This window comes from Cryptomeria japonica, chromosome 9, assembly GCF_030272615.1.
Source record: "Cryptomeria japonica chromosome 9, Sugi_1.0, whole genome shotgun sequence".
NCBI classification, from domain to species: Eukaryota; Viridiplantae; Streptophyta; class Pinopsida; order Cupressales; family Cupressaceae; genus Cryptomeria; species Cryptomeria japonica.
In genome coordinates, this window is record NC_081413.1 from 86063717 (window position 1) to 86077483 (window position 13767).

Consider the following 13767-nt stretch of genomic DNA (forward strand, 5'->3'; position numbering starts at 1 on the left):
TATGATCAGAAATGGTCACTGGTCACTGTGCCATGAGTGTCTGGAAAACAGGTGACCTCAACAAGGCTGCAAGCTTACTAAAAAACACTGGAATGAGGATCTCAAAAGAAGACAAGCCTAAGAGGGATGTAGGGTATCTTTGCATAAAGCAGGATCACAATTACCAGAACAATTTGATATTATAGTATGCATGCTTATCAGCAGTTTCTTTTGGATTGTCAACTAACAAACCTAAGAGTGAGACTCAGAGGGATGTAGGGTATCTTTGCACAAAGCAGGACCACAATCACCAGAACAATTTGATATTATAGTATGTATGCTTATCAGCAGTTTCTTTTGGGTTGTCAACTAAGTGGCTTGGTTACATGCAATACAGACAAGAAAGGCTGCCCACAAAGCATTGCATATTTATTGAGAAAGTTGCATGGAGGTCCCAAATGGATGACAATTGATTGGTCATATCTTGTGAAGGACATCTCTAAAACTAAGGACCCTTTTTGCTAGATCATTTTACAATCACACCTTTCCTCAGATTGGAGCTTTAGACGGTTCATGACACCTGTTATGTAATATCATCTCCATAACTATTTTCTTCTGAGAGAGCCAATTGGCAACGAAGCATGATCTCTCCATTATTCTAAAATCTAAGCATTGCAGTTCCTTTTAACGCTTTGGAGTTCCACATTAGTGGCCACCATTTAGTCTCACAATTTCTCATGATGGGTTGCTTACAGATAATCTATCATGTGGTGGATAACAGTATATGCATCAATGAATAAGCCAATATACTCACAAGAAGGTAGGAATCACAATATAAGATTTGGGGACCATCTCCTATAGAATCAGTTACTAACAAAAAAGATACGAATTGGATTATAAATCAATTCACAAGCCAGAAAGCATTAGTGACAATCATGCTGGTGCATACATGGATGGAGGTAATAATATCAGAAACGAGAACAAATACAGTTGACTAAATCATCAAACACATTAGATGGAGTACAGGCATTTATCAGAAAAAATAAACATTCAATTAGCCAACAGCAAATAGGAAACGTTTTAACATTTATTAGTCATTGCTAATATACTAAGAATGTCAATTGTTGTGCCGGTCATAATGGGATAATCTGTTATTTTACAGAAAAACATGCACCATATGAATGGCTGTTCTAGCTGACCATTGGAACAAATTTCTCATAGTAGTTGATGATTGGGTGTTAAAGGATCATATGCTTTCGGCTATCCCAATCCCTCAAAAAGAGATCGTGCCCATAATGCATGTGATATGTATTAGGTACCCCCATTGAACAAGCAGCAGTGAGTCAAGTATCTCAAAGGGGATGGAAACAGGTTTGTCAAACCATTTGGAAAGCAAGAACCTCCTTCAAAGAAAAGGTGTTGGGATAGCTAGTAATGCATCAAGGCTTAGCTGTCAAAGCACAATTGAGTAAGTTGCATCTTGCTATTTTTTTTGGATTGTGTGGGAAAGAGATCACCAATAGAGAGGGTTTTGGGGTGAGTAACAGGCTGAAATGAATTTTGTTTTTACTGCCCATCTCTATTGGTGATCAACTCTTCTAGGGGATTCTTGGATTGTCGTGGACGGCTGCAAGATTCTATGGCACAAAACTCAGCTAGTAGTGAACGATTTTCTTTGGAGGACAAGATGCAAAACAATGTTTCACTTAAATACCACCCTATTCAACTTGGGAAGTTGCAACAATTTAAACAAGATCTGGATTTTTTGTGGGAATGATTTGGAAACATGCAAATGCGATCCCTATTGAGGTGCAAGCCTAGAGATGCTTTCTTTGCATGCCTATGAAGGAGATATTATCCTTGTAATCCCAGTGCTCAATTGATGTAAATCATTTGTCCTCTAAATACAAGACATATTTTTTCAAACAAAACAAAATCCAGTGCCAATTTCATCATATGCATAACGTGCAATATTTATGCTTGTGATGTAGTTTGGGATTAGAAGCGCAGCGAAGGACAGCTAATCCTTTCAGCCACACACACAATCACTTATGTCCACTAGAAAAATCAGGCATGAAAAGAAACTTGCAGCCATTGCCAAGCCCAACTTCAATACACATTATGGAATAGTTAACAATTTACACTACCTTCATCAATAAAAAATTAGGTCACTAACTAGCCTCACAAGCACATAATCCAATAACAAGGACTTTTCAATTCTATCATTCTCACACATCTCAATGTTAAACACGCAACAATTGTAGCAAGTGTACAATGACTATTACTATGTTCCACTAATATGGATTATCTAACTATGTATTAATTGTTTGTCGGCTTTAGTAGTGTTGTGACGTTTTCACACATCGCCCCATTGCAAATGGGGACCCTTGCTTTTTTGCTTTTTAAGGTTTGTTTTCTAGGTTTTTTTTTAGGGTTTTGTCGGTTGGCCTTTGCATTTTGAGTGTTGTCGGGGAGATCAATAGGATAGCAAGTCCGGCTTGAGTGATGTCCTAATCCTGAAATTTTGGCTAAGTCTGAAAGTCCTGATCCTGAAATTTGACTAAGTCTGGAAACTGAAAAAACCTCCAAAAACTAGATTTTGCAATATTAGTCCTGGAGGTCTGAAACCACTCTCAAACATCCTGAAAGTATATATGGAATATAACTTAAAGTATAAGAAAGAAGAAAGATAGAAGGAAATGTCACTTATGTTATATTCCATAAAAATTATCCTGATAAAGAGTTCAAAATTCAAAAGGCGCTCCTGTCCTTCACTGAGGATCCAGAGCGAAAAGCGCTCCTATCCCTCTCCAAGGGTCCAAGGCGAATCGCTCATGTCCCTTACCAAGGGTCCAAAGCGAAAGGGCTTATTTGAGTCATTCATGGCCTTGTTCGGTCAATTTGAAACATCAAAGGCATGGTGAAGGACGAAATGAGCATGATAGAGCATCCAGACTTGATCAAAGACAATGAAATGATGGAGTATTTGTCTAGAAAGGTAAAAGCGCTCCTGTCCCTCACCAAGGGACTAGAGCGATTTTCTTTACATACACATTTTTAGACCTTTCTTGGACTTGAACTCTTATTCATGGCGTGTAACAAGATGATATCTCCCTTAGCCAAGACATTTCGTGGTGAAAAGTGAAGCATTTTGGCCTAGAAGACAAAATTCGCTCCTGTCCCTCACTGAAGGACCAGAGCTTGAATTTCAAATTTGCACTGTTCTTGCAGGATCAAGACAATTTTATGATTTGAAGAGACCAAGGAAAACATGATTTATCCATTGAATATAATTTGGAAGGCTAACAAAGGACGGATAAGCTTGGATTTGCAAAATCGCTCCTGTCTCTCTCCAAGGGACCAGGGCGAAAAACATATTATTTAGCTTCCCTCTCCAAATTTGGACGAATCTAGGCCAAGGCACAAGTTTGGAATGATACTTAAAGTGCTTCGGGGTGGAATGGAGTTGCAAGGACCACAAATTTTGATGACAATTGGTAAAGGCGCTCCTGTCCCTCACCAAGGGACCAGAGCGATTTTCAAAAAGTGCTCCTATCCCTCTCCAAGGGACCAAGGCGAAATTTACAAAAATGACCATTTACCTAACATTTTGAAACGCTATTTTTGTTTCCAGGACTCAAGAGCAAGTGGGGAATGACGTTTTATGCTTTGAAGGCAATTGGATGTTGATGTGATCAAGAGTTTGTACAATGAACTAAAAGGGCGCTCCTGTCCCTCTCCAAGGGACCAGGGCGATTCTTATAAAATCAACAAATTTTCCTCCAGAATCACGCCAAGGCAAGGTGGTGCAAGATGAGATATACCTTTTTTCAAATGATGAACAAGGAATTGCTTCCAAAAATTGACAATCCTAGGCTCAAGTGCAAAAATCGCTCCTGTCCTTCACCAAGGGACCAGGGCGAAACTATCCTAAGGCATGATCCTTCTAAAAGCCAAGTGAGTTAAACTCGAGAAATGACATTTTGGACGCCTAGGATGAAGTTTTGAACGTGGAAACAAAAGATGCAAGGCTTGAAATACAAGAGCGCTCCTATCCCTCTCCAAGGGACCAGAGCGAAGTTATCAACATTCGTTATTTTTTGCCTTATTTTAGCAAATTGCATTAGATGCCAAATTCGCTAAAAACTTCAAAATATTTTTAAAAAAATTTTAAATTGGCATTTAATAAAGGCGCATGGCATTTAATAAATTAATTTTTGAGCCTTAAAAAAAATCAAAATTTTAATTATAAAGGCATTTAAAATTAATTTTTATTAAATTAAAATTGAAAATGGAGCGCTTTGAGGTATTATTTTTATCCATTTTATTAGGTCGGCCTCTTGTTTTTGCAAATTTATTTATTTTTTGGCCTATTTTGCCAAGTCGGCCTATGGGGAGATGAAATGGTGAGCGCCCTATATAATGGGGGTATTTTGAGCAATTTTAATCATCATTCATTTATTATTTCAAGTGCGATTTGGAGAAGCAAGGAAGGAGGTGCGAAATCTAGCTTGTGTGGAGCGAATTTCTACCAAGTGTGGAGACTAAGGAAGGCGAAATTCATCTTGAAGGCTATTGGAGAGGCGTATTTCTTGCTAGATTGGAGGATAAATTCCAGATGTTTTGAAGACATTTGAAGGCGAATTCCCAGATATGGAGACTAAAGGTGGTGGAGTTGATGCTTGTGAAGACAAAGGAGGCGCAATTTGTTCAAGAGAAGGCTTTGATCTACACTTTGCCTAGCGAAATCTTTTTTTTTTTTTACATCATTTCTTAGAGTTTAAACACTCAAAGGAGGAGGTATGAAGAATTACTTTTTTTAAGATCTCATTCAAGACTTATTGTGATCCCATTGCAATTTTGTAAAATCTGAGTCTTGAAGATCCAAATTCCATTCATTATTAATTTGAAAATGTGTAGTTCTTGATTTATCATGACTTTTTTCAAATTAATATCTTAAGTTTTACCTTTGAAAGGTCTTAAATTTCATGCTTTAAGGTTTGATGCTCAAAAGACTAACTTTAATATTTTGTGTAGGCATCAAGTGGAGATCCCGGAGTTGGAAAATCAAGCCAGATCAAGGATGATCAAGCATAGACAAGGATGACCTTCTTTGATCCAGCATCATCAGGATAGGGGCGACCTCCTCCAGTCTAGCATCAACAAGGACGGCCTTCTTTCGATCAAACATCAACAAGGGCGACCTCTTCCAATCCAGCATTCCAAGGCAAGGTACATCAATCGTCCTGCACATCAAAGAAAAAGAAGTTAGAGCAAGGGTTCGTTAAAGAAGCAGATAGTTCCAAAAGAATTAATTAAAGCTAGCTTCTCAACAACATCAAGTTGAATATCTACCAAGTTACAAGTGTCAGACGATGTGGCATCCTAGTCATCACTTCTCCAGTCAGTGTGGTCCACCTCAGCACGTCCAGATTCAATGTACCTAACTCATGGAAGGTGACACATACTTCGATGTACCTACCCCGGCTATTCATTGGTGGAATTTTCTAAAGAGGACATGTGTCCAAGCAATACAATTTTATCATTGGTCAAGCATTAAATGTTATGTAATGGTTGTAACGAACCCTAATTAGGGTTTTCATTGTAAAATCTTGGCCATTGATCTCAAATTGATCTCAGCCATCGAATTGTATTGAGGGCACTATATAAGCCCCGGCTTTTCATTTTGTAAAGGTGATAGGAAGCAGTTAGAAAGGAGTTAGTGAATAGAGAGTAGTTAGAAGGTGATTAGAATAGCAATTAGAGTAGAGTAGAGAGAGAAGGCAAAGATTGTTGCCAAGATGTTGTTGTAAAAGACTTGTAACTTCATTGAAGAAATGGTGAAATTTATGGGTCGATTCAACAATTTGCATGGTCTTTATACTTCTCATATTTGATTTCATGTTATTAGATGAGTGGAAGAAATGTGCTTGATTGATGGTGAAATTCGCATATCCATACTACTAGCAGTTTGTTGATTGCAGACTTGCCTTGTGTAGTCAACTGGAATCATTCAGCTTAAGCTTAACTTCAATTGTCGCTTCTTCATTGATATGCATCAGCTTGATGGTGTCTATGCCTGTAGTGATGATTTGAACATCATAAAGCTTTCCTTCGAAGATCGCACTAGCCTTGTGGAGATGGTCCTGCGATGTCAAAACAAGACCTAGTTAGAATTTCATCAAAGATCATTCATTGCTCTTACATTCTTAGTATTAGAATTAGATCCTTTCCTCGCCCTCATCTTTTTTCCTTTTTTCAAATCGAAGCTAGTGAAATCCTGTGTTCCAGCAATATTCAAAGCAAATCAGAAGTTCAATCATCAAATGTAAGTCCCCTTGTGATTCCAGCAAATCACATCATACCACAGAGAGCTTATCCACACGTAGAGATCCTACAACGAAGAACCTTGGAGTCATCCTGATTGATCCTTTTTCGCGATATCTTCAGCAATCAGAGGCTTTATTCAAGAGAGGATAAGGTACCCTTGGGTATTTTATTCTGTGTTTGATAGTGTACAAAATACATGTCAACAGGTAGTTATAAGCATTTGTTGGTCGATGATATTATGTTCCTCTTGGCAACCATCAAGTACTTTAAATAGATTGTGTATCGTCAAGAAAAGTGGGATGATCTAGTTGGATCGAATTTGATCTCCAGCTAACAATCATTGGTCTTCTACAATAAATTCATGTGCGAATAAAGATATACTTTATTTGGTATGCATTGTCATCTTTATTGTTAATAATGTATTAATTTTATCAAATAGAGCAATAAACATTTGACATCATTAACTTAAAGAAATCAGATCCGATTTGATAGATTCATGCCCTTAGACCCCAATAAAGGCAACAAGAGATTACAACATGGTCAAGGCCAAGAGATCGGGCAATCTTTAGGGATCGTTAAGCAGAGGGAACAAAGAAGAACATTGAGGGGAATTGTTGAAGAAATTGAAGGATTATCAACCAAAATTCCGAGTCCACCCCGAGAATGAAGTAAAAGCCAAATTGTAAGTTGGAGCTGTAGTCAAGAATAGAAAAAGACTACCAAGACAAGAAAATACACAAAGGTAGAGTGGGAAGAAATAGCAAGGCACATACCACTCCCTGATCAATCATATGTGGATCTTGCCGATCAAGCCAAGAAATTATCAATACAATCACCACTAAAGGAAGAAGAAAAGGAAGGAGAGTCCATAGACTCGCTACCAAAAATATACAAAAATAACATTTGATGCATTGAAGAACTACAACTCATAGAAGAGCCAATAGTTAGAGAATTTGAGCCTCAAAACTCTTGGACAAAGGGAGCACAGGAAATATTTTAAGGGAAACCCAAATGTGTGGAGCATTGAGACAAGAGTAGAGGATTCTTACATGGCTAAGTGAGCAAGAGAAGCATCAGAACACGAAGTCAAAACTCCACAAACAAGTTCTGATCACAAAGGTTGCATCAAGGAAGAAAGATGGTGCCAAGTCTGAACATGGAGAGGCAGAAACTCCAAAAATTCATAGGTAACAAATTGGAGGATCTTGTATGGAATTGTAAACCTTGCAAAACAATATGGATAGCTAATGGCCAGGATGATAGATCTTATTGGTTAAGATCATTTTAGCAACTTTGAGGGATATGGCAATAGATTGGCATATAGACCTTGAAGCAACCTCCAAAAACACATGGGGCGTGTTAAAGAAAGCATTTGAAAAAGAATTCAAACTTCGTCAAGAGGACAATGAGATTGTGGCAGAAATCTACAACATGAAGCAAGGGAAGCATGAAAATGTGAGAGCTTACAATTGTTGGCTCAAAAAACTCTTGGCAAAATTAGAAACTGAATCAACTAATGGTCTAAAAAAATGGTGGTTTATTGAAGGTCTACTTTCGTCATTAAGAAAAAAAGATGAAGTACCGCCCTCTTCATATTCAAAATCTTACGATCAGGCAATGGACATAGCAAGTGAAGATTAAATATCCTCAAGTAGTAAAGGAAAAGTAGAGGAAGATGGAAGTTTAGATGACATCAATAACAATGAGTTGGGAACGATTACAAGTGCTTCAGAGGGACATACTCCGAATGATGAAAGAATTGAAAGCAGATAAAGAAACCCACAAAGAAATTAATGAACTATGGTGTATTAAGTGCAAAACGGAGGAGCACACAAAAGGTAATTGTCCTTGAAAGATGCTTTGTGAGATTTGCCAAGTTACGAGTCATTCAATAAAGGAGTGCTCAAACAATTTGAAGAACAAGAGTACACAAGTACTCTTTACGCAAGCAAAGTAGTCCACTCCATCAAAGCCACATAATGCATCTCCAAGTTTATCAAAATCAACAAGGGCGAAATCAAATACAATAAGACTCGAAAGGTCGTCTAATCATACAATGTTGATGGTGTAATGAATGGGAACAATTTGTGAGAAGCCGCCAGAACAAGCAAGACAAAGAGCAATTATTGTGCAAATGATGTGGACCTGAAGACCATGAAGATACTAGATGTCTGAAGCAAAAGGCCAGTATCAACCTAATTGATGTTGATAAGCAAAACGAAGTATTGGTCGTTATTCATGCCCAAGAAAAGAAGGTTATGTACCTGAACCCACATACAAAAAAATAAAGGCTTTGTGAAGCAAGGACTGAAGTGGGTAATGCTATAGCTAACAAACAACAACACTCAAATGTAAATGCAAGTATGTAGTTCAAATATTACAAAGAAAGTACTTCAAGCTATTATACCAATTAAGTAGTAGACTTACTCCAAAGTATTCCTAAACTTTGAAATGTTACAACTATACCATATCGAAGGAGAATGAGATGTTGCATGCTATGACCTGTTGTGACATTTTCACACATCGCCCATTACAAATGGGGACCCCCACTTTTTCACTTTTTAAGGTAGATGTTTTTCTTAGGTTGTCTTAGTTTAGCAATAGTTTCCTAGTGTTTGCCTTTGCTTATGAGAGGGTGTCATGTCAAAATGCAAAAGGGTGTTCAAATTGCAAGGAAATGATCCTAAGTGTCAAGTTGCCTTAGCTTGTCAATTTATGTGTTGAGTTTCAATTTGACTTTAAATTTGAGCAATGAAAATGTTGCAAATTGGTGTGAATTTTGTGCTAAAGTGTTAAAATTCCCTATAGGAGTCGTTTTTCTTTCCACTCCTAGGAGGTAAAATAAGTTAAAAATGCACAAAGTCTCGATGCACTTCTATTTTCCACCCTTCAAATCTCAAGAAAATGTTAAAAGTCTAGATGGAAATAGAATTTCCATTGCATAAATTGATAAAAATGGGTAAGTTTGGACTTTTAGAGTGTGAAAATCAACTTAGTCCCGATGGGAAACATTTTTCCACCAAGCAATTAAGGCATAAAATCGAAAGTCCCGATGGAGGTCGTTTTTCCACTCCATTTTGAGCATGAAGGTACCTATTTAATGTTAAGGACAAGAAAAGTCCTAATGGAGGTTGAATTTCCACTCCAGGGCTAAGTTTACAAGCAAAGGAAGATATTTTTTGTGGAAAGTCCCGATGACTAGAGAATTTTCATTCAGGACAAAATGAGTCCCGATGACCCACGTTTTTCCACTTGAGGGGAAAATGACCAAGGTAAGGTGAATTTTATGTGTCCTAATGGGGGTTGATTTTCCACCAAGGGACTAGAGATCAAATTGCATCAGAATTTTTAATGACATTTAGTACTGATGACTAAAGGATTTCCACTTGACAGGAACTATGCAAGGAAAAGTGAATTTATGGTGAAAAATAAAGTCCTAGAGGCCATCGATTTTCCCCTTTGCAAGATTGAATGAGTTTTAAATGCAAAATAAATATGACTTGAGTGGAAAATCAGTCCCTATGAAGTACAATTTTCCACCGTTACATTTGGTAGACAAAACAAGGGAAAAATAAATCGAAGTTTAAATGTCCCTATGGATGGCGATTTTCCACCTTGCTGGGTTAGCACAATTTTTTATCCCACATTCGTTGTGTGGTGAAAGTGAAAGGTAAAGTGCTGAATAAAAACACAGGCTAGCAAGCAATAAAATATCATTAAGTCACTAATTTGACTCCAAGTGAGCTGGAAGAAAGGAGGGATTGAAATCGCCTGAGGAAGACATGCAGTTTTTGCCTAAGGCATTAATAACGCCATCATTGGGTGTATTTGTAGCAAAGCTGTAAATATCTTAATCGACAATAAATCTTTTGGCCGAAATTTTTTTAAAAATCGGGAATCGAGAAAAAATCGGGGAAAAATTGACAATAAATCGGCAAAATTATTGAACATTTGAAAATATATAATTTTTTTAAATATTCTAAAAAAACACATGCATACACTAAATTTATAGAACACAATAGCATATTACTGGTTTCCATCATATATAAATCATAGTTTAAGACTTTGAGTCAAATACATACCATATGGCATATGGCATATAGCAAAATGATATACTAAAAAAAAAGTTCAAGTTCTAAATAGTAAATACTAAATACGATTGAGTCAAATCCATATTGTAGAGCGTAGACCACAAAACAAATCAGTGAAGTCTGAAATTCTGAATACATATTAAGTTCATGGTTTCATATCATTGAAAACTGGAAATCATAGATTGCGTTTGCGACTAAAGCTCAAAAAACTCTGTTGCTGCTGAGTGGGTGCTGAAGTAGATGGTGTTGCAGCAGCTGCTGCTGCTGCAATATCCTCAACCGGTGATGAATCTGCCTCTTCTGGATCAACAAACTCATCTCCCGCCTCCTCACGTTCTGCCACCTCTGCCGCCCATTCAGCTGCCTCCCTCTCCATCTCATCTAACTGAGCATCAGTGATAAATGCATCCACATCAATATCACTAGTAGCACCATCAGGTTCAGCAATCCAATCCGCTGTGTATGGATCAATCTCATCAAAGTCAAGTGCGTCATATGAATTGTTCCCTTGTACCCTCCTTTCATGCAGTTGAAAGTTTTACCGCACATATACAAGGTCATTCAAGCGCTTTTGAGTCAACCTATTGCGCTTTTTTGTGTGAATGGCCTCAAAGACACTCCACTTGCGCTCATAACTAGAAGCACTACAAGGCTGAGATAATATGCGGATTGCAAGCTCTTGGAGATTAGGCGTTGTGGCACCATAATCTTCCCACCACAAATCTGCAAGCATACAAATTAGCATTTATAACTCGGTAAAGATTTTTATAAACTTAAAGATTGAAATAAATGGTAAAATAGATTTAAGAGCACATTTGTTTGTACCTGGCAGCAGGGTGTCTCTCTTACGAATACCAATAGGTGAAGAAAACAATGGCCCATCTTCCTTCTTGTACCTCTACAACTCATCAACAATGATGTCTTGAATATTTTCATCAGGAACCAACCTCTGAATACATGTGTCAAGGCCAAGTTGAACCTCCTCATCTATTTTGAAACTGTGGGAGTAAAAGAACTTGGGGTTCAAATAGTAGGCAGCGGCATGGATATGTTGGTGGAGTTGTCGGTTCCACCTTCGATCAATTATACGCCATATGGGTTCATATTTAGTCCTCTCTGACCCATACAAGTGTTGAATTGCCTCTTTGGCCTTATCCATGGCCTCATATAGATACCCTATAGTACTTTTATCCCCATCCACCATCCGTAGAACCCTCACCAACGGTTCTGACAACTAGACATGACATTTAACAAAAATCAGCAATGTGTAATATTAGAAAATTTAAAAATATATCATCAATTGAAATTTGAAATTTGAACACTTACATTGATGATCTCCTCCATGAGTTTGGCAAATCTATCATCAAAAACGGCCTTCACAACCTTCTCTGCTTCAGGCTTCCTACAATAAGGACTTTGCAACCATCTTTCACTCACAAACATCCTCTTCAGGTTGCGCAATGCACGTAATATGCTCTATAAGTTGAGGAAATTCGTGGCAAAACGTGTGACTCCTGAACGCACAAGATCCTTACCATCAGTGTGTTGTCTCATAAGCTCCAAGACCCATGTGTGGTTGGAGATGTATTTTGTGATTTCCCTTCCATCTTCAACCACATTCTTCACCCAACTAAGTTTCCCTATGTCCTCAAGGAGTAAATCAAGGCAATGAGCAGCACAAGGGCTCCAAAATAATGACGGATGCCTAGCCTATAGAAGTTTACCCGCTGCCACATATGCAGTTGCATTATCAGTCACAACCTGAACAACATTCTACACTCCCACTTCGATCACTACCTCATCCAACATGTTGCACAAGGTTTCTGCATTCTTCACTTGATCTGAGGCATCAATCGATTTTAAAAATACCACCTGTCCCCCTGAAGCAACTAGAAAGTTTATGAGTGTCCTATTCCTACTATCCATCCACCCATCAGATAAAATGGTGCAGCCATTCTTTTCCCAATTCCTCCTTTGTTGTTCCACCAGTTGATGTGTGTTTTGGACCTCATCCTGCAATAATGGCCCACTCAACTCATAACGACTTGGGGACTTGAACCCCTTACCAAAAATGGTCAATCCACTGACCATTTGCTCCCAATATGGACTCTCAATAATACTAAACAAAATATTGTTGTAAATCCAAAATCTAGCCACTGCCACTCTTGTCTGCTGATGCACTTCCTTATTCCATGAAGTACCTAACAATCCAGGTTGTGCACCAAGAGTGTTACAAGGAATGAAAAAACCAGATGTATTGCTGCCCATTGCATTATTTTCAGACCCTATAGAACTGATATCTCCCATTGGGGCTGCCATTGTCTCTACTGTCCTCTTTTTTTCTGCCTTATTTTGCTCAGATCCTGAAATTCTTGCTTTTGCCTCCCTCTAAACCTCTTCAGGAACATTGGCGCATGTCGTAATATTCTTTCCAGGGATCTTTGCAAGGTGATATTTGAGTCGATAAATGCCACCGGTCATAGTTTTCGTGCAATGGTTACACATAACCTCTCCTGCCACTGCACTTGGTGTGCCATGTTTCCACAAAGGATCCCTCTTTTTACCAACACCGGTAGATGAAGAAGCCATTGTCTTTTATAAATATTTGAAAGAAACCTAGCAAAAGAGAGAGTCAACATAAGAAATCATATTCATATACAGTATGCACAGTCTAAGACTCTAAGATACACAGTATAATATTACGCCATTACTTTATTATTTGAAAATTCTGGTTGTACACAATCACAAGTAAACTATTGAAAAAAAGACTTCAACTTTAATGAAAGAAGACTTCAATAAACTTCCAATCTGTCGTGTGAAGGTTGCTAATATTTTTTCTTAATGTATTGGTTCTATATAAGTTTGCTGTCTTCATTTCAGTTTTGTAGTGGTCTTAATCAGATGTCTGTGCATCACTTAGTCTTTGATGGATCAATTTTATATCAAGCTTGGGATACATTTAGTTAAAAGAATTCTGAAAAGAATGTAACATACAAATCAGAATCTCCGCATAAGCAATTGGATGCCTTGACTTCTATCTTTGTTGCCTTGGAAAACACTTGGGAAGCTATTTTCAGGAATAGAACTATGAAGAACAAAGTTCTACTGTAGGAAGAAAATGATTGTCTCTCAATAAACTATTAATAATAATGAAATAGTTCCATTAAACTAATAATTATTAATAATAATGAAATTGTATAAAAATATACTAATAATGAAATATACATGGAACCAGGAAAACAATATTGAAATTGAATATATATTAAGTTTAACTTAAACTTAATACATATTCAATTTCAATATTGTTTTCTTGGTTCCTGTTGTGACCATTTCACACATCGCCCCATTAGAATGGGGACCCCCTCTT

The 13767-nt window shown here is 37.6% G+C and overlaps 1 protein-coding gene and 1 long non-coding RNA gene across 4 annotated transcripts in view; both read right to left on the minus strand.

Annotated features, from left to right (window-relative positions):
• LOC131053051 (inorganic pyrophosphatase TTM1) overlaps positions 1–13767 on the minus strand; it is a 123121-nt gene that overhangs the window by 38793 nt on the left and 70561 nt on the right. The window lies entirely within an intron of this gene.
• LOC131053052 (uncharacterized) lies at positions 10380–13011 on the minus strand. Its single transcript, XR_009358934.1, has 3 exons — positions 11727–13011; positions 11226–11634; positions 10380–11123 (listed from the first exon to the last, which is right to left on the minus strand). It is a non-coding gene; the product is annotated as an uncharacterized LOC131053052 (long non-coding RNA).